At 46.5% G+C, this 20331-nt stretch overlaps 1 pseudogene across 1 annotated transcript in view; it reads right to left on the bottom strand.

Moving 5' to 3' along the window:
- The window catches only part of LOC144101496 (uncharacterized), a 32465-nt pseudogene that overhangs the window by 8604 nt on the left and 3530 nt on the right, over positions 1 to 20331 (bottom strand). Inside the window, exons 2-7 of the transcript XR_013308007.1 lie at positions 19936 to 19959; positions 16975 to 17124; positions 15490 to 15646; positions 13854 to 14016; positions 7212 to 7336; positions 3587 to 3735 (exon numbers count right to left, since the gene is read on the bottom strand). The product of XR_013308007.1 is annotated as an uncharacterized LOC144101496 (transcript). The remainder of the gene's footprint in view (positions 1 to 3586; positions 3736 to 7211; positions 7337 to 13853; positions 14017 to 15489; positions 15647 to 16974; positions 17125 to 19935; positions 19960 to 20331) is intronic.

Below are 20331 nucleotides of genomic sequence, written 5' to 3'. Positions count from 1 at the left end.
CGTGCAAATTGATGCGTTCATGACTGAAAGAACATTACTGCGCTCAATCATAAGCCATCACCAACTATCCCTAATTGATGCCTCAATAGTACGTCGGTCGCCATGCGTATTGCTATAGCGCTAAAATGGGAGGTCAGCCTTCGGGTTTTGGCTAGCTAGTTTTGTACTTTGAACATAATGTCATCTCCATCTAGGTGAACCGTCATGAACGGGTCATGAACTCTACACTGGATGGAGGGAAATAATTCTAGTTTTGTTTTGATTGTCTCCTCTGGGCGCATTGTGATATTTTCATCAGATTCTTTTTGGAGCCACTCTCACCAGCCTTTTTCCTCCTTTGTCTTTCAAAGCTTCGTCACCAAGTTACGATAATCGTAAGTACCGGCCGATGCCTTGCATTTATTCACAAAAGAAAGGTCTGGAATCGTATTCCAGTTCTTTAGACTCCATAAAGGGATTATTTTAAAGTAATTTTTAAGGCAAGATTGCATAGAACAAGCAGCAAGGCATCCTGAACCATTCTGCAAAATGATGTGCACATTGTCGGGTCGTTGGAAACTTCTGAAAAAAAAAAGGATCATAAAGGGTCAGAAAGGAGGAGTTCTTGAAAGCGGTTAGTTCATTGAGAACAACATGATTTATGGGTGTGTGTGTGTGTGTGTGTGTGTGTGTGTGTGTGTGTGTGTGTGTGTGTGTGTGTGTGTGTGTGTGTGTGTGTGTGTGTGTGTGTGTGTGTGTGTGTGTGTGTGTGTGTGTGTGTGTGTGTGTGTGTGTGTGTGTGTGTGTGTGTGTGTGTGTGTGTGTGTGTGTGTGTGTGTGTGTGTGTGTGTGTGTGTGTGTGTGTGTGTGTGTGTGTGTGTGTGTTGTGTGTGTGTGTGTGTGTGTGTGTGTGTGTGTGTGTGTGTGTGTGTGTGTGTGTGTGTGTGTGTGTGTGTGTGTGTGTGTGTGTGTGTGTGTGTGTGTGTGTGTGTGTGTGTGTGTGTGTGTGTTTCTCAGGTGCGCACAGAACACGATTCGCTATTTTTAGAGAAGCTCGAGATTTTTTACCTCGAAGAGTCTGTTCTCAATGGGATGGCATTAAAAGCCTCATATAGAAAAAAAATGTGTTGCAGGTCATAAAATTCGTTGATTGACTAGAGAGACGGGACGTCATAAGACTGGAAAATTCACATTGGTTCTAGGGAAGTGGCACCGTCAGACCGAATAATTTGGATTGGCTGGAAGCAAGGGATGTCGCCAGACCGCATGTTTCCCGTTGCCTAAAGGGAAGTGACGTCACCATCCCAGAAGTTGCGTCACTTTCTGTAAAGGTATTGAAAGCGTCTAATGCTGTCGCTTCGCCAACACATAATGTATTTTGATGTCCCTGTAAATTTCCTTTTCCGTCGTTGCATATCGGGTTTTGATTTGAGCGGCTCCGCTAGTTCGAAGAACTCAGGTGCAAACCTTGAGTGTAGTGAGAGAACACATTTGGCTGTAGAGTGGTGCTTGAATGCCTCAGTGGAGGTACATGGGATTACACGGCTCGCAGCCTCAAGGATCAAGGGGCGAAATCAATTCTCATTATTTCCCTGTGGCGCCATCTCGTGCGTGTGACGCCAACATCCACGTGCCTTCTGGCGAGAGCATGGTTGCTGCATTGCCCTTGGCCAATATTTTAAAATGACTCCCGCAGGGCGCCTAAACAGTACTAAGGTGCTCCTCGCTCTCGACAAGAAGAAGGCTCTAGAAGAACAGAGGATTAGGCGAGTTGGTTGTGATCCATCGCATTAAGAACCAGCGCTAAAAACACACACCCAGAGGGCGAGACGAGACACACGAAGGCGTCAGCGCCTTCGTGTGTCTCGTCTCGTCCTCTGTGTGTGTTTTTAGCGCTGGTTCTTAATGCGAAGAAGGCTCGTAGGGCCATTTTAAGGAATTATTACTGCCTTGACAACACAGATATCCTATCGGAGTCGGTAAATAGCATCGCCATTACTAATACACACGATTGGTTGTTCTGTGAACATGCAGTCATTTTAGGCTTGTGCTTCGAGTTTCGAACACACTTTATTCAAAGCCAATTAATGTATAGAATAATAATCAACGCCAACTGGATGGATACACTGCAACACAAAGCCTACTCTAGCAGATATCTGACTACTCTGCCCGTGCCTGCCATGTCAACCATAACTAAGAAAACAAACCCCAGGTATACTCATCTCCCATACTAGCATTTTGCTTTCCCTTCGGACCTTACTACCCCCTTATCTGCTCTACAGCAGTGCACTATTTTTATTCATCCTGGTATCAGTGGTACCAGTAAGTGAGTCTGTTCTCTAATCTAGTCATTTCTATTCATCTCTTATGGCTGCTTTTATTATATTTTTCCATCACCCACCGTGCTGAGCTCACACTGCTTTGGAAGGTTTGTCCTCATTGGTGAGTCAGGGCAGCATGAAATTGTTGCTTAATTTTCTGTGAATAGATAAAGACAAGATGTTCCAATTCATTATCAAAAACAAGGCTCGGACAGAAGCATGAGACGCATACGCAAGTACGCTGCGCTGGTTCTCAACCTGCTGCCCGTGTCTTCCAGAGCTGTTGTTGATAATGCAGAACCAACTAGCCCAACTAGCTGAACAAGCTCCTTAACCTGAAACTTGCTGCCAAAATACAGTCGGACCCACTATTATTATTCTGTAATTCTATGCTCTGTAATTGTGTAAACCTAGCCACAGAACGTATTTGCAGCAATAACTATCCAAGGCTTCCCCACTCCTGTTATTAAAGTCACGAGACAGGAAAGTGGGAAGAAGGGTTTAAAACGCGGAAAAGTTATACCATCCCGTTTAGCACGCCTTTAATTAGTTCATTTTTGTATTATATAGGGCGAATTTGGCGACTTGCGGGAGTACCCCAACAGTCCCCTATTACCAGGGTACTAATTAGACGGGGTAAAAGTACTATAAGCAAAGCAATAGCCATAATCGCACTAAAAAAAAAAAAAATTGAAAGAGAAAATAAGATATACGTGAAAGAAATAAAGTGTAAAATACAGTAACAACTTACTGACGAAACACACTCGAGGAATACAAAATTATTAGCTGACAGTGAAATGAAATGCGATTATTTGCGCGGCGCACCTGGCGAATAGTAACATCAACATATCAATGAGTAAGGTCTATTCATTTGTTAGATGAGCCGTGGTGGCACGGTGGTTATGGCGCTCGGCTGCTGATCCGAAAAATGCGGGTTCGATCCCAGCCGAGGTGGTCGCATTTCGATGGTGGAGGCGAAATTCTAGAGGCCCGTGTGCTGTGCTATGTCAGTGCACGTTAGAGAACCCCAGGTGGCCCGGAATTATCCGGCGCCCTCCACTACGGCGTCCCTCATAGCCTGAGTTGCTTTGGGAAGTTGAAACTTATAAACCATCTTTTTTTAGTGGAAACATGCGATGGTAGGTTTGAAAGATTGGTATAGTAAACAACGGCTAAAGTGCACAAATTTTCTGACAGAATGTTTTTCCATCAATAAAGAGAGCCCGTGTCTTCAATGTTCATTTAGAGCGGTGACTCCGTGAGAGACGAGACAAACCGATACTCACCATACCGCGGGTACCCGGGCCTGCCGGCATGATGGGATTCGGCGGAGATGCAGAATAGTAAGGGAAGGCATTGCTCGAAGCACGAGCCAAGATGATGTTGGGGTTCGTCGGTGCTGTTGCTCGTGCTGATCCCAACCAGGTCAGCCTCCCTGCGTAAGGGTCGCCGTTTGAGCTGGGATATAATTTCTGGCGCTGAAGTCGCTCGGGAAATTTCCCGCTTTTCTTACTGTTGAAAAGACGGTTCTGTGCAGGGAGGGCTCAAAAGGGGAATTTCATTGGTGCGCTCATAATAGTGGGTAAAGCAAGACTCCTCGATGACAGGTTAGCCGTTTATGGACGATGTTCATGTCATAGTACGGGAGACCCTTAAAAGATGGTCTATAGACAGTCTATAGACTTCCTATACACTCTATTGACTTTCTTTAGATATTCTTGTCTATTGATAGTGTATAGTGTTTCTGTAGACAAAAGTAATAAAAGTGTATGGCCATAAATCTATAGATTGTCTATAGACTGTTTATACAATTTGTATTGCCTATAGACTTATCTCTAGGATTTGTCTATGGACAGTCTATAGACATTATAGGCAGAAGTTTATGGACAGTCTATAGGCTGTGTAAAGAAATTTTTGTAAGGGATGTACCAACGATTGCGTCGGAATTTGCTACCAACAGAGAGGTTGCTAATTACTACCAGAAATAAGGCCTCTATGCCTGGCCGCAATATTAGACGGCTTCGTAGCCCGGAGAGCCAGATGTTCCACTTTTCCCAATCGTACTGAGGCGGCGCAATGTTCAGGTTCTGGCTTAGAAATAGTCACAGACCCAGTGTACCAAGATCCAACTTGCCAAGGGGCTTGAACCTGATAAGGTGGCTTTGACCGCCGTCGAAAAAATTTAAACGCGAGAGTGCTAAAGTTCCCATTCGGCGGAAAGCAAGGCGTCAGCTTCATAGGAAAATCTTGATTGGCCGAGAGAGTAGTGACGTCAAAAGCAGTTTCGCTGAAAAGAAAAAAGGTGGGCCAGCGGAATCGAACCAGCTGTCCCTTGCAACGGGAGTAAGGCCCGCTAACACTACACCAATAAGGAACGCTCGTTCAGTGCGATGAATGGCGGCCATATACGAGCGACTCACACCGAAAAATAGGGGAGTTACATTTGAAGAACACTTAGTTAATTGGGCCACTGATTAGCGCAAGTAATTATTATAGACGACGGTGTGTAATAAAGCAGTATGTCATTGCAGCAAACGGGTCAAGGTATGCGAAAGGGTGCGCCAGGGGACCCACAAGCGACCGCTAATTGGGACCTTTTAACAATATGGCGCCATATTCCAAGGCGAACTTGAGTGTGCCCAATGTGTTTCTGTTAAATTGTTCAGCCCACCCTGATTTGAAATCCCGCACTACCGAAGTCTTTCACGTATTGGAAAGAAATGAACCATCACCATCCACCCCGTTGAGCCCAGTCCAGCGCATAACGCCTCTCCCAACAATCTCTAATTATTCCATTCCTGTACTCACGCATTCCGCTTCCCAAAATCATTGCCGGTTACCTCAACCCGTGTTCGGCGCGTCCCAGCAAATTTATTTTGTGTCGTACGCGTGGATTAAAATATCAATTTGGAGGGCTAGTTGGTTCTGCATGATTATACAAAGAGCAATACACAACGACAAAAGGATCGAAAGACTGAGAAACACACAGGAGCTGTGCGTCTTTCATTGTTTTTGTCCTTTCATTTTTGTGTCTTACGCTGTATAATCACCCTCATGCATGTGCGCGACTTTACGTGGCTCGCTGGTACTTTACGTTTCTTCGTGATTCGCTAATACTCCATGGTGACCATCCATTTTATGCGATAGCTTAAGGAGCTTGTCGGCTCGCTGGGTTGATTTGCACCGTAATACTTGGTTCGGCAACATGCCCAGCTGCGCCAGAGTTCCGCCGCTAAATATAGAGGGCGCTGTGGCGCTCTTGGAAGCCTAGTGGGCGCTCCGCGAACTAGCAGCGCGAGAGCTACGAGATGTGAAACATCCCGACTAAGCGACTTCGAATCGTGTGTGCAGCATGTGTGGTAACTCTAGGTCATTCTTTGTGAGCCGGGCGAGATAACTGCGCTGTGTTCAAAATAGGCTGGCCATTGCCTAGGTGTGCGCTGTTTAAATACTAACAGTCCATTGTTAGTACACAGGTGCAGCACGTACCGCATACTTTTTCACACAGTGAAAGCACCAGAGGCGTTGAACTGTCGTTCGCCACGAGTGGAGTTCACGGGCAGGTTTCCGCTTAGCTTGAGGTTTGTGCCACTGTTACGGCGCACACAAAGAGCTCAGATTATCCACGTCAGTATTTCAGGCCGTTGTTCTTCATAACTACAGGCATTCGGCACAAAAAAAAAATGGCTGACTTCATTGGAACCGCTTAAATACTCAAAACGAATGTAAATCTATAGACAACGAACTTTGTCACGTTGGTGCATTTTGTATTAAAACGAGCACGATTGACGTTAGTCCGAGGAGGTTGATTATACAACCACCACAAACCTGTTCGACGCCTTGTCGCAAACGGGCGCTAAATCCCTGATTGTCGGGCTCAGAAAATTTTGCGCACAGTATTGTATACCACGATTTAATCTCTGAGAGCTTTATATGCATCCACTCTTCATGCAGAGGTGAATCATTCTTTGATGACACTGTGGGTTATATTTCTTTCACTCCTAATTGCTTCGATTCCTCGAAAGAGGCACATGTTCTCTACTTTTCTTAGATCGCTGGGAGTCCTCATACCACTCCTGTGCAATACACCAGATACAACTGACCCTTGTTTTATTCTGTGCATTGATGTTATGTTTTCTTGGAACATATTACAACGAACAATTAAGAAGGACATTGACATCACACCCTACAGTATCAGTTTCTTGCCTGTGGAGAAAAATGCGTTTGTCATATGATCTCTTTGTGGTCCTGGGACTATTTAGTTTCTGGAGAAGCCGCGTGATGGACTGCCACACCGAATTACCACGGTCGTCGAAATATTTGTTTCGTGAGCTATGCGCTTTAGAGCGGGGAGTATATGCTCTTCTGGAAGAGCCGCCTAGCTGGCTCCCCTATCAAGATGCATGTGTGTGGCTCCCAGACTTTTGAAGTTTTGGAAGGCGGGGTCGTGCAGGGGTATGGTGGCAGGGTGTTTTATGGAGTAAGCATGATTAGGTTTTTGTTTTCGGCACTATTTCTATGCAATAAAGAAAAAAAGGATCAGTGGTGCGGCGGCTAAGCGATGCACCGCTGCCCTACGATGACAGTTGCTGCCACCTGTGGGGTTTATGAGACCCAGGTCGCCCTTCCGGAGCAACTTCTCGCGGCCAATCATTAATTACACTGCCATCTGACATGGTGGGCTGCTCGATCACATTCCAATGGGCAGGTTGCCACCTGCCACAGTGGGCAGGCTGTGATCACGCTGGAATGGGATATCACCTCTGGGGATTTCTCTGACGATTTTTTGCTCACGTCGCCATCGACGACTACGCCGCGTTATTTGGTGAAAGGGCCTGAATGTTCTCGCGTCAAAACCTTTTGATTTCCTTCGTGACACATGGAGTAAATTGCGCCAGAACTGTGCCTCACCTGAGTATGTCGGACACCATCTTTTCTGGAATGTACCTGTCGCCACCGGGCCAAATCGCCGCCGTGTGGATGAAGACCCATTTGGGATCCAAGACAGGGGCACCGTACTTTGTGCCTCGGAATACCTGCGAGCAATGCAGTCCGTTCAATTGAATGCGGAATGCTCACTAAACGCGTCAACTGTAGGCCCGGGAGAAAAAAAAATATAAGAAACAATTCACAGGACGGTTACGACTATCTAACGCGAGATTCCACGATAGCTGTGTAGGCGTTTAGTTTTGGTAGGCGGATGTTCCAAACAGAGCCACCAGTAGGCTTATGTGACCGAGTTGGTCCGTTACATAAGGTGACACCAGACGACAAGACACAGAAGCACTCCATTAATAAAGGCCTTAACACAAACCTATGTGGTGTAATGCGGGATGATAACGATACCCAGGGTTTGCCATGGTCCCCACGGACGATAATCGTGGTAATCATGGCAACACACGCACCGGACACGCCGACGGCGACGACGACTACGACGCGCAAGCCAGGGACGGGCGGCTAACAGCTATCGCTGTAGAAATAGCGAAGCGCTCATTTCCGTAACACGCTAAGCTCAGCGACAACTGTCGCTGTGCTGCTGCCTTTCTTTTGGCAATGACAAATGCGTATTATCGGGGACAAAAGTAACCGACTCCTCCTACAAGTTCCGAAAGAAGCCGCATTGCATGCGGGCGCCACTTGACGATGCACTCCTGGTGTCTAAAACGGCTGGAGAGTGGGGCGGGGGAGGGGAGGAGGTCAGTTTCTTTTGACCATGATAATGCCGTGATGTCTAAGACTTAGATTTTACGGCAACTAGGGCTATCGCAACTGAAGCACGTTCACGTGCCTGGCGCTGGTCACGTGGGAGGTTCACATGATGGGGGTGTGATATCACGTGACTGGATGATGCTGTTATACGCTAAACCTGTCTGGAAGCACCCTATATATTAACTCTAGGTGTAAAAAATATGTTAGGTGAGAATGAGCTCTGGCGAGTTCAGACACATATCCTATTGTTGTGACAAGTGCGTCACATGACCATTTGGTCAGGTTGCCAATAGGTCATATGACCTTGCTTGTGATGAGACCATTTATGACCAAATCTCGGCAGGAGTGTCATGATATAGCACGTACTTGTCTTGTCCTGTTTTTTTTAACTAGTCCTGGTGCCAAAGTATAGCGCGCCAACCTGAAGATGACAAACCAACTAGCCGCCATTACAGCATTGCTTATGATGTAGCACCCTGGGCTTTTAAAAATCGCTGATTCTTCTGAGGCTCAAATACCTGCTATTGATTCAAGGCGCATGGTAACTAAAGCGCTAAAGACAAGGACAGAAGAGAGACGGACACCACGAACGCTAGACGTCAACTGGTTTTATTACAGACCGACACATTCAATATATAGGCAAAACATGTACAACAGATCCCACCCTAAAGCGCATGTGCAACGGCACCTTCTGGCTCAAGAATTGTAATTCTTTCGATGACAGAGTTAAGGATGGCTTGTTTTAGCGTCTTTAGCGCCAGTTGCCATGTATCTTGAATTTAAAGATCAGCAACTAGCCCACCTTCCCCCTTTAAATGCCTGCTATAGCAGGCCACTCTGAGGGACAGTTGAATCGGACGCCATCAAGCCTCCCGAATATGGTAGGTCGCGTTGACTCAAGTCAACATTATTCTGATTCAGTCAAGGCGGTGTACATTCCGCCTCGACCTCTTCAGCATAGCCCAATTAGCAATGATTACTCGTTCTTAGAAACATTGGGCGGTAGCAAAGAATGAAAACCTTGATTGCACCGCTGCGTTTTTGACCATTACTCCAGGCATCGCAACAATTTCGACCCCCTGTAGGGAGGAAATTGTCCAAAGGGAGCTGTACTCAATGAAACAAGAGAAAAGAGCGTGCTCCAGGCTGGCGTGAAGATTGGGGAAGGTGGGGTTAGAGTGGAAATGGCTAGGTGTAAAGACGAGCGGGACTTGAAACGTGCCAAGCTTCCCCTTCTGGGGCTGTCTCACTGGCCCCCACGCTGGGATGAGTGAAGTCCGCTGGAGATGAGGTTACAGAATTGCGCAGAGGTAGTTGTCTATCAGAGTTCATTCGATTGTTTCAAGTGCAGCTTTCTTGAAAATCATTCTTAAATGTTTGGCGACTGTTGAATATTGTAAGATACTATTACGAATGTATTGATGGGAGTGGTCCAATCTTCTAATGCGAAGGAATTTGTTGTTACTTCCATTTGTGCGTCACTCGCACCTAGCACAACTAAGACTGCCATAGAAAGCAACTGGGTGCGTTTTTGTCGACAGCAGGAAACTACAAACACCTGGAGCAGGTGTTCTAGACAAAGGCATTTTGGTGCGGGACATCATTTATGAACGTAATTTTTTATACGATGTAAGCTTTAACTACTACCACCAACATATCTGTGGACCACCCGACGACAGTCGTGAATTTTTTATACTAACTGTATTGCTATCATCAAAAGCATTCCCCGTTAGTTTTCTATGGGAGTCTTAACTGCTCGATGCGACTGATGTTTCTGAAACGCTTTAAAAGAAAGATTTTGCTATCTGTCAGAAGAATGCACCATTACCTTCAATATTACCGAAAAATTATCGTACAATTTTCTAATTTTCAAAATTTTTGTCCGAAATTACTGGACTTGTCTTCGAATATATTGATTGTTATACTGCAGGCTTTCAGCATGCGAAGAACTTACGCGCATGAACAACTTTCCGTTAAAAATATGCGCCATTCTCGCCGTACTGTTGGATGCGGCTGTTTTAAGGGGGGACACGGGTCTTTGGGATCAAAAAATGACCAAACAGTCGAATTTTCGAAATTGGCATTTTCGGAATCTACAACTATTAATCTCCAGTTTCACAAATTTTTGTCTCCCAGAAATCAATATTTTTGCCGTATTACGAAATGTAAATCACCGCGTCACCCGATTTTGTGCATGAGCAGACGATAAAAACGGTGCATTTTCTACTCCGCGGAACGCTCGTCTCAGCGCGCCGATCGCAGCCATCTTGGTCTCGTTTGAAAGAAGACTCTCTGCGCTTCAATTTCCCGCCGCTTGTGCTTGCATGCCCTGAATGGCCGCGGAGAAAAACAAGCACAAACAACAAAAAAAGCACAAGGTCTGATTCGCTGATATGAGCACGTGACTGAAACGAGCCCTCCCATTGGCGGATTCTCGCATGCTTCGTCTGCTAGGCTTGCTGCTGGTCGCTGGCAGACGCGTCCCCGGCGCCATTTTGTTGAAAGAAGCGAGACCGACGCACAACGATGTCGCCGATTAAATTCCACTCGCGGCACAAGTTCGGTCAGAGGAAAAGAAATAAGCGAGTCAACAACCTTCCTTCACGTCCTGCATCATCGGAAAGCACCGATAATGCGCAAGAGCCAGCGGCCGGTGAAGCGGCGTTAGCGGACGACGAAGTAAGCCTAACGAGCTCGGCGACAGCTACGCACAGCGGCCGCATACGCTGCGACACCAGGATGCTACAGCGTTCGGAATTGCTCGAAATTGAAACGAAAGCTAAAGAAAAGCTACAAGCTCTCGATTCGACTTCAGCAACGCAGAGGAAACAGGATTTCATCGGCAACTGCGACGATCGCCCGCTTCGAGACGCCAACGGCAGTGTACACGATACTGCGTTCACTGTTGTGAATCTGGAATCTTTCACCGAACTGCTGAGTGCCGTCAAGTGCAAGGTGTGTGGCGGAAACGTGGACGTTTCTAAAGGTGATCGTGAATACGGTTTAGCCGTGAGGCTCGCTCTCTTGTGCGTGAACTGCGGCGAGATTTCATCTGCGTGGAGTTCGCCGCGCGCTCAAGGAAGCCAAAAAATAAGTCCATTTACTGTTAATATTCTTGCTGCACGGGCAATGCAAAGTACGGGAAATCGCCAAACCGCACTGAACGATGTCTTTGCAGTAATGAATATCTCCCATAGAGGGCTTCACAGTAAAACCTGGCAAGGTTACATGAAAAACAAGCTGACGCCCGCGACAACACGCGCAGCCGAAAAAGTGATGATGGACAGCGCCCGTTCCGTTCGCGAGCTCTACACAGAGTTGCACTTGGACAACCCTGGAAATATCGCTGTCTCGTTCGACGGTTCGTGGATGACCCGGGGTCATTCATCGCACATCGGTGTGGCCGCAGTGATTGAGCTGTTCACTGGACTTGTACTAGACTATGTTGTGTTCAGCAACTTCTGTGCGGGGTGCAAGTGCGGGCCTACGGAAAGTGACCCATCGTATGAGGCATGGAAGAGCAGCCACAGGTGTCAGAAAAACACGGAAAAAAAATCTGGCGAGATGGAAGTGCAGGCTGCACTTGTCATGTTTCAAAGGTCATTAGAGAAACATGGCCTTCGATACACGACAGTTTTGTGTGATGGAGATAGCCGCACATTTCTGGCACTGCAGGATGCTGATGTGTATGGTTTTATAAAAGTGCAGAAAGAGGACTGCACAAACCATGTGCAAAAGCGCATGGGCACGGCCCTGCGCAATGTGATTGCTAAGCACAAAGGCGAGGGAACAGAGAGCCTCAGTGGCAAAGGCAAGCTCACGGGCGACCTTGTGAACAAGTTGACTGCATACTACAGCTGGGCTCTGAAGTCTCACACCGGAGATGTCGAAGCAATGCAGCAGGCAGTGATGGCCACGTATCACCACGTTACATCAAATGATAATGTGTCAAATCACAGCCTGTGCCCAATGGGCCCAAGCTCATGGTGCCGCCAAAATGCTGCCGCAGCAAAGGGAGAGCCCACTCCGAAGCACAGATATAGCTTGCCATTGCATGTGTGCAAGGCACTATTGCCAATATATCAGCGCTTGGCAGACCGAAAGCTGCTGGAGCGTTGCCAGCGAGGAAAAACTCAAAACAGCAACGAGAGTTTGCACTCGCTAATATGGTCACTGGCACCAAAGGAGCGCCATGCATCATTATTTGCGGTTCAAGCCGCTGTTGCAGAGGCTGTTGTCCGTTTCAATGCAGGCAGTCTTCAAGCGTCTTCCCAAATACTCAGCGAGCTGGACATTAACCTTGGCCTAAGTAACAGGAAGAGGATGGCTGAGAAGGATAGGCGACGAACAACCGAGTCTATGCGCAAACGGGCCTCTTCTGCAAGTGTGCAACGGGCACTGCAAAAGCGGCACTCTACCCACAAGCAGCAGTCAGACTACATGCCTGGTGCTTATTAGCCCCCAGGAAATATAAATATGCAGATATCATCATGAATATTCAATAAATTGTGGCCCATTTGGGTTTTTCTCATTTTTCTCAATTTGCAAATTCTTGCCACCCGGCTGTTTTGGGACAATGATATCTCTGCATCTAGAGCAGATAGAGATGTAATTTTTTTTGCTAAAGGAAGCTTAAGGTGCAGGGGTTGCAATGTTTAAGACAGAATTCCCCTATCAGGCTTCAAAAATTAATGATTTTGCAAACTTTTGAATGCTTGACAAGCACATTTTGAACGTTGGTGTTCAAAGTTTCATTAAAATACACACATGGATAAAATGGAAAAACTGCCTTGAACATTGCATTCTCTATTCATTAGGCTATGTAGCCATGTTTAAAAAATTAATTTTTGCCAAGCCATTTTCATTGTAGTGAGGTTCTAATTAATGACTAATTAATGTGATGTAACTTGGGTAATAACTAGCTTAGAAAAAAAAGAAAGGCATATTTGAAATCAGCACAAAAAACTGGGCAATATAGTTAAATTTCATTATTATTGGCATAGAAATAATGAAAATAGCTTTAATAGCTTAGAAAAAAAAGAAAGGCATATTTGAAATCAGCACAAAAAACTGGGCAATATAGTTAAATTTCATTATTATTGGCATAGAAATAATGAAAATAGCTTTAAGACCAGTGTCCCCCCTTAATGCGAAAGCATTATATGGTTCATGAGGTAGAAAATCCAGCGTTGTCCACGTCAGAGTGTCCAAAAACTCACCTGACCTGTGCATCTTAAGGAAAGACCGAAAAATACATGTCTTAAATTTTTCCCGAAGTGGGTTTCGAAACCAGGTCGGCGCGATCGGATCAGCTTCGCTGGCCACTTCATTAGAACTCTGGGCATCGCAGGTGCACAACATTCGGCGCGCTAAACTGCCAGTCTCCGCGTCACTGCATTAGAGTAGTACGCCATCCCCACAACCGAACACCCCCCGTGCATACTTTCGAATTCAGAACCACTGGTTCGCTCTATTGCTTGGTACACCTCAGTCACTTTCTCATTCCTGAGACGGCTGAGGCTTTTCATTTGATTGGTTGGGAGCCTCAGAATCCTTGCCCAGCCAAGGATAGCTGCTGAGACTACCTGACCTTCTCTGTGGCTTTTACCATTAGCCATTTCCAGATTTCTTCTTTGTTTTTTACCAGGCAGTTCAATATTTTTAGGCCATCTACACCATCGACGATTTTTTATATTCCTAAACATTCTACGGAAAACCATTTCTAAACCTCGAGCTTGGCGCATGATGGCCTTAGCTGCCTATGTGCCATAAAACCCAACACAACACAACACTTTCGCATTCAGTGCACGTAACGTAAATACTCTGTAATTTTATGCAACTCACGTGACTGAAGGGTTCGGCGCGACCCCTCGGCCGGGTGTCCCTCACGAGGCTGTTGATAATGGCGAAACCATTGAAGTCCGCCATGGTGACCCTTTCGCTGAAGTTGCCGCGGAGGGTGCTGTACAGAGCTTCCCGGAGAGTGCTGGCTTCCCACAGACCTGCCCTGTAACAAATGCAGATGCACTGCTGCTGCGTCATCCTTATCACGCAATTTGCGCAGCTTACCTATCACAACCACTACTGCCACCCATTAATTGGCAAATATCGCACAAATAGAAACCACATTAAACATTCTTATTCCGGTAGGCTTCAGAGTAGGCCCTTATGAAAATGGGCTATTAACTATGACCTCTTAGTAGGCAGTCCTTCAAATGAATCTATATTCACTGAGGTAGTCCAGGATGCATTTTTTCCTGTGAATTTAACGTGAAAACTTACACCACTGCTTCTGGCCAACGTCAGAACTGTACTCTAAGATTTCCACAGGAATTCAACATACAAAAGGTATCATTACTGTAATTATTATTATTAGAAATTTCAGTCAATAGCGCCGTGATAAGTTGCCTTTAAAGCGTCTTCAGTGCAACGTCCTCACACGCTGCTCGGCATTATATAGTAATTTATTTCATGCTGGCTTTTGCGCGAATTGTCAAAGTTTCCTGTGCCACTTTTCTCGAAAGCTTGCGTAGCACTCCATGCGTCCATTGCGAAACGTCAGCTAGCAGCTGTCCCTTAGCATAAATTACGTGCATATGGAAGCAGACAAAAGAACGGAAAGTGGTGCTCGTTATGACAAACAACGGAAGCCAACAGTGAAACCAAGGGGCATAGGGGATGTCTTTTTTTATTTGGGGTTTTCATCAGTGGGAGATGAATAAAAGCAGAAGAAAAAAATAGCGGTGGTTTAGCTTTGGTTAAACCTGGAGTGACGCGATAGCTACAGCTGGCCGAGTAAAACTTGGTCACGTGACCAACCACTTGACGAACCACGTGATCAGCCACGGCACCGCGCCGTCGGCAGATGCTCCGAACCACGCGATCAACCACGTGACAGCGTGGCGGCGCAGCCACAGGGTGGCGGCGCCGCCACACTGAAGGTTTGAAACGCTACCGTAATGTAGCTATCGCTACAAAAATTAGCCGTGGTTTAGCTCTGGTTAAACCTGGCGTGACGCGACAGCTACAGCTGGCCGAGTGGAACTCGTTCAGTCGAATTGCAAAGTCAGTCTTTCGCCGCTCTGTTTCGCTGGGCGTTCCTTCTTCATCTTCGTCCGACTTGACACGGCGCATGCGCACAGCTGTTGCAGCTGTTGCGCGCCACGCCGTCGGCAGCAGCAGCTGCTCCGCACCACGTGATCAACGCACATGACCAACCACGTGACCAACGGCGCCGCCACGCTGAAGGCTGGAAATGCTAGTGTAATGTAGCTATCGCTACAAAAGCGGACTGGAGTCGACTTCTGTCGCATTCGTGTAAACGCGGCTTATATGAACGGAGAGTTCTCCTTAGAACGTGGACGGGGGAGATCACCCGACATCCCACAAATAAGGCAAGCAACGCCACAGCACTTTCTTATTCAGGAATCTGTTTGAAAGGCGGGCGAGCCTGCGCGGAGCGACGTCTATGCAGACTTACATGAGTCTGATGTAGGCCGAGCCCCACATGCCGAGCAACCAGCGGGAGTGAGGGTAGCTCATCTTGCTGTGCTTCACACTGGAGTCCAAAGTGTTGTAGGAGCCGAACTTTCGCCACAGGGCTGCGGTGTCGTCGTAGTACAGCTTGACGGTGTTGTCTGTGACGGTCAGCGCCCAATGTAAGACGTTGTTACACTAACGCTTTCGCTTGTCTCAAATGAGAAAGGCCCGTGCGAGGCCTTACGATGCCGGTATAATAAACCGATCACTATAGTTAACATCTTGTTTGGAAATGAGCAAAATTTGTGTTATTCTCCGCTATACAGACACTGATTACAAATTCAAGTTCATCTGCATGTGTAGACAGTACTGTGTTCTAATGAAAAAGGGGTTTTTCTTGATGAAAACTGAGCTTTCGTAACCTAGGAAATGTGAAGAAAATTGGGAAAGACACTTGAAACTCCGCTTTAAGGGTATGACGTAACAGCATCTAGGGGTTAATTCCCATACATGCAGAAGAAGTAGGAGTCCTCATATCACTCCTGACTTTGCAATGGTGCAGCGGTTAAGCGATGCGCCACTGCCCTGCGATGGCAGGTGCTTTAAGCGGTGGGCCTTGTGCGGACCAGGTTGATTTTTTTCGAGCGACCAATCTTTAATTTGTATGCCACCTGCCACGGTAGGCAGTTTTCTCACAATCCCGTAGGCAGAGGTAGTACTTACGCGGCAGGTATCTCTAATGCTACGACATTGTACAGCTGGGGTAAGTAGTGTCTGACCACCCCTTTTAGTTCCGAACCGTGCCACGCTGCATGGGGGCGCCACCTGAATCTGCACATTGCACTCTAGGGTAGGTTAAGCGTCGTGCCACGTTTTTTTTTCTATTCGGTTTACTGACGCCTGTGTGCTCGTATCAATCCGTACCTTGCAAGCGTGCACTCAGAGAAATGCGGGGTAATCCGCCTTTTTCACAGGGCCATTATGAGCATGCCCGCCTCTTCTGCAACTCCGCTGGTTGAAAATCGCCTGCTCCTACTGCGCATACGCAGTTCGCGGCCTCCGCGATCGGCCCCGGCGGCGCGCTGCGCTCTATCGCAGAGGCCACGCGCAATTCCTGTTAGTGACTGGTGCATGCGACAGATGGCGGCAGCTGTCAAGTACACACGCCCCTTCGCAGGCGCAGCTGGCTCCTCGTGGAGCCATATCGTTCCTGCGCCTCCGACGTGCGTTTTTTTTCAACCAGTAGGAGACGAATTTTCGCAGCTCCCCAGGGGGCGCCTCAAAAGGCGGATTCCGACAGGGGAACGATGCGTACTATTACGATCCTGAGCTCGTTTTTGACGACAAGCGAACTCGAGCCCGCCTTTATAGAGGTTCCCGTTTCCATTGTCAACTAAAAGGGTGCACAGTTTTGACTTTGCCATTCTAGCGCTGAGAGAGCGCATAAAGATCAAATGGAACGTTCTGCAAAGCACCGGCAACTCACCATAAGCCTTCTTGCGTTCGAAGACCAGCCGGTCGGTGTTGGCCTGGTGCGAGTACACGAAAAACCGGATGTACACGTAGTCGGTGCACTGCGGCGTCGAGCTGCGCAGCCTACTGATGTATTCGAACACGCATATCAGCGTGAATGCGCCTGCAAAGGGGGAAAAAGATTAGCGGAGACACTTGAGCTCCAGCTCTAGGGTATGACGCGATAGTGTACGATGATCCATACCAGCGCGACAAACGGAGTCTGTCGCGCTGTTATGGATCATCGTAAGCACCGACTCACCCAACAAATGGTATTGGCGATAGCGTAATTGGTTAATTCCCATGCATGCAGAAGGTCATTCTCTACTTTACATTCATAAATCTGTGGGAGTCCTCATACCCCTCCTGGCACAGTGGTGCAGCGGTTAAGCGATGTGCCTCTGCCTTGTGATGGCAGGTGCTTTCAGCGTTGGGCCTTCTGTGACTCAGGTTGCTGTTGTCAAGCGACCAATCGTTAATTTAACTGCTACTTGCCACGGTGGGCAGTTGGCTCACAATCCGGTGGACAGGTTAAGTAACTTTGGTTGGTCTCTGGATTTTTACTTGTGGACAGCTGCAATTACTCTTAGATTACAAAGGCACTTCGAACGTGTCTCCGCTGAAATTAAAGGGGTATAGACGCCTAACTTTGGTGGCATGTTTTCTTCGGTACAGTGATGCGGAAAGCAATCGATTTTTTCTGTCATGCTGCTTCGGTATTGGTTTCAACAGCCGAACGATGGCTGTGACGTCAAAGTGTGGTTATAAGTCACGTGAGGCATGGAAAAGTTGCGATATAATCGCTGCCTCATCGTTTTAATCCCATATAGTGCTGAAGCCTGTCTTCCTCAAAAGCCGGAATGACAACCAGTGTAGTGGCAGCGATTATACTACAGTCTTTTTATGACTCACGTGACCTGTAACCACACTTTGACGTCACAGTCATCGTTCGGCTGTTGAAACCGAAGCCGAAGCAGCACGAGAAATTTGATTGTACATTTTTCAGCGGTCGTAGGAGAATACCACGCGGTAATTCATGTACAATGATGCTGTACACATCTTTACAAGGAAGAAACCACGCACCCGAAAGAGGTGTCTATACTCCTTTAATTGCTTTAGAACTACAAAACGTTTCCCAGTTTTCAGGAATATCAAGTATTGTCGAAGTTCAGTGCGTGTGGCGCCTTACAAGCGAATCCGCCGTAAGGCCATGGGAGCGGAAAGTGGAACCATGACAAAAACACACGTGGTTTACAAAATAGTCAGCACTAGTCTGCCCCAGTCCTGTGTGGAATATGGTCTCAACAGTACGCACTAGTATTAAGTGTTAATTCCCGGCTTCAGTTCTCCCAGATCTTGACCACAAATTTCAGCCCTAAATTGTTTGTAGGCTGTGGACCTTTTTATTAGCTTAATCACCTTGTGCACGGCTAAGAAGAAAGAATTACACACATTTTGGTCGCACCTGTTGATCCTGATTAACGCAAGTGCGTCCTCATATATGAGGATGTCAGAGCCTATTGGTTGTTAAAGTCAAACTCTTAAAATGGGCTTGTACCCAGCTCCCTCGGCACACTAATATTTTTCGGTGAAAAAAAGAAAGGCGTTTTGCTTGTCCTAACCAGAAGTGAAGCTAAATGCGGGAATTAAAGCTCTTGAAAAGCACTGAAGTAGTTTTTTTTGCGTTGAACGAGCACTTATCCTTAGTTTTTTTCCCTAAAGATGATCCTATGTTTCCCGGTTTAACCTTCATCTTGGAGCCATGACTACCACTTGATCGCAAATGGAAGGGGGGCGGATTCGTTCATACTGACCGTCCTCTAACTATCATCGCCCAGTAACCTCGAATAACGTGAGTAAAGCTTGAGCTTTTTCCTTAGTGTATTGGTGTATGCGATGACCCTCTGATATTTTGTACTTCGGCGGAGAGCGTCAGTTGTCGCCAGTGGACCCACTGCGCTCGCTGAGAATTCAAGCGAGCTCAGTTCTGCAAATTCCTTTCAATCTACGTCTAAGCGCACATTCAAAAGCAGAAGTCCTAGAGAGTAGTACAAATAAAGCAGGCGTAAACGAAGCTTCGTTTAGTCCTTGCATATTTCTTCCTGTATATATTCTTCACATATTTCATATTGCTCGAATACTCCTTCAAATCTATACCCGGGCATTTTCCCACAGATAAAAATATTCAGTTCTCCATTTCGATTATTTTAATAACAAGATAAACACTGATATGGAATGACTATCAATCAACTTCCGCCACGTGCCAACCGCTAACCTTGGCACCCTCGAATGAGGACGTGTACTAATTGTCTACCGTAAAAGGATGACCACATTTCAAAGGGGTTATTCTCGTCATGCAAGGTCGAATGTTTAGGGCAATCCCCCAAGGTAGAGTAAATTTGTAATAAGGGAGTAATTATCCACGGGCATCCTCCCAAGCGTAGTTATTTGGCTACAAGGGAAGCTATACAGCTTCCAGGGAAAAAGAAAAATGAACAATGTTCTCAACACGCTTAAGAGAATGGGGAGTGCAAGGTGTCAGGGAATGTACATGGAGCAACATATGAAAGGACACTATCAATTTGCACAAAATAAACGAGTTATGTTGTCGCTCGTGCATCAAAGTTGAAGATCACTATTCAAAACGAGAGAAGCACACACACACCCATAAATCATGTTGTTCTCAATGAACTAACCGCTTTCAAGAACTCCTCCTTTCTGACCCTTTATGATCCTTTTTTTTTTCAGAAGTTTCCAACGACCCGACAATGTGCACATCATTTTGCAGAATGGTTCAGGATGCCTTGCTGCTTGTTCTATGCAATCTTGCCTTAAAAATTACTTTAAAATAATCCCTTTATGGAGTCTAAAGAACTGGAATACGATTCCAGACCTTTCTTTTGTGAATAAATGCAAGGCATCGGCCGGTACTTACGATTATCGTAACTTGGTGACGAAGCTTTGAAAGACAAAGGAGGAAAAAGGCTGGTGAGAGTGGCTCCAAAAAGAATCTGATGAAAATATCACAATGCGCCCAGAGGAGACAATCAAAACAAAACTAGAATTATTTCCCTCCATCCAGTGTAGAGTTCATGACCCGTTCATGACGGTTCACCTAGATGGAGATGACATTATGTTCAAAGTACAAAACTAGCTAGCCAAAACCCGAAGGCTGACCTCCCATTTTAGCGCTATAGCAATACGCATGGCGACCGACGTACTATTGAGGCATCAATTAGGGATAGTTGGTGATGGCTTATGATTGAGCGCAGTAATGTTCTTTCAGTCATGAACGCATCAATTTGCACGAGAAAAAAAAAAGCGCTTGTGC

Source organism: Amblyomma americanum, chromosome 8, assembly GCF_052857255.1.
Source record: "Amblyomma americanum isolate KBUSLIRL-KWMA chromosome 8, ASM5285725v1, whole genome shotgun sequence".
Classification (NCBI taxonomy): Eukaryota; Metazoa; Arthropoda; class Arachnida; order Ixodida; family Ixodidae; genus Amblyomma; species Amblyomma americanum.
Note: the sequence above shows the minus strand (reverse complement) of the source record. Positions and strands in the feature narration are given on the sequence as shown.